Here is a 719-nt window from a genome sequence, read left to right on the forward strand (position 1 = left end):
GTGAGTATAGATGCAGCCTTGCGCGTAAGCGCCCAGACAATTCCTTGTCAGAGTCTTTAAGCTCTTCGCTCCCAAGAGCCGTAGCAGCGCTACGCACATGTCGTCCTGCGCATACGCCCTGCGAATCAAGTCAGGTACTGACGATGTCACTGTCGTGACATGAACTATTCGTAGTCCGGCCTGCGCGAGAGCGTATCCGGCCACTACATTAAGTCGCCCCGGCTTGTACTTCACCTCGAGGTTATACTCGGCAAAGAAGGAAAGCCATCTTGCCATTCTCTGCGAGAGATTAGGCGACTGTGTCGCAGTGCGTAACGACGCATGATCAGTAAAGATCACAAAAGGCTTAGAGCCTAGCAGGTGTACCCTGAATTTGACTAGAGCATACTTCATTGCAAGTAGCTCTTTGTCATGAACTGGATAGTTCTTCTCTGCAGCTTTGAGCTGGCGAGACTCAAACGCGATCACGCGTTCACGCCCTTCGGCGTCTGCTTGTAGTAAAGCACAACCTATTGCAAAATCGGAGGCGTCACAGACGACGCTGAACGGACTATCCGGGTCCGGTAGCGCAAGGATCGGAGCCTGGAGGAGGCTCTCCTTCACAGCCTCAAAGGCTCCGTCGTGCTCGACGTTCCAGCACCATGGTGCTTCCTTCTTAAGGAGATCTGATAATGGCCGAGCCATCTCCGCGTAGTTCGCAGTGTACTTGTGCAAGTAAT

Source organism: Phytophthora infestans, genomic scaffold, assembly GCF_000142945.1.
Source record: "Phytophthora infestans T30-4 supercont1.36 genomic scaffold, whole genome shotgun sequence".
Lineage (NCBI taxonomy): Eukaryota > Oomycota > Peronosporomycetes > Peronosporales > Peronosporaceae > Phytophthora > Phytophthora infestans.